At 38.5% G+C, this 410-nt stretch overlaps 1 non-coding gene across 1 annotated transcript; it reads right to left on the bottom strand.

The window, feature by feature from the left end:
• Positions 1 to 90, bottom strand: Trnay-gua (transfer RNA tyrosine (anticodon GUA)). The gene is given in 2 exon segments: positions 1 to 36; positions 54 to 90. It is a non-coding gene; the product is annotated as a tRNA-Tyr (tRNA).
• Between the last annotated feature and the right edge of the window lie 320 nt (positions 91 to 410).

Below are 410 nucleotides of genomic sequence, written 5' to 3'. Positions count from 1 at the left end.
TCCCGCGAGCCGGAGTCGAACCAGCGACCTAAGGATAGCTTCGAAATGTACCACTACAGTCCTCCGCTCTACCAACTGAGCTATCACGGGAGATGTCGATCCAATGGTAAAGTTCTGATCACGTCATCGATCAGACTTTGCCCCATGAGTCAGCTAGCTTTATGTACAGTGTACGAGGAAGTTGTTCTTTATCTTTCGTAATATTTACCTGAGAAAGAGAAAATTCACATTAGAATCGCGTGAAATCTTTTTGTCTTAAATGATATTAAATATTAACACAATTTTTTTTCTATGTACTGGTACCAAATAACAAAACGATAATTGATCATAAATCAATATTGTCACCGTGAAATAGATAAAAATGATATCGCTCTCTGTCGTTCTGTTTGTCTACACACGACCAAGTATTG

The sequence above is a fragment of the Ylistrum balloti genome, unplaced genomic scaffold, assembly GCF_031769215.1.
Source record: "Ylistrum balloti isolate Yb309-2 unplaced genomic scaffold, AGI_CSIRO_Ybal_v1 Utg370796, whole genome shotgun sequence".
NCBI lineage: Eukaryota > Metazoa > Mollusca > Bivalvia > Pectinida > Pectinidae > Ylistrum > Ylistrum balloti.
The sequence above is the reverse complement of the archived record's forward strand: the minus strand, read 5'-3'. Positions and strand labels throughout refer to the sequence as shown.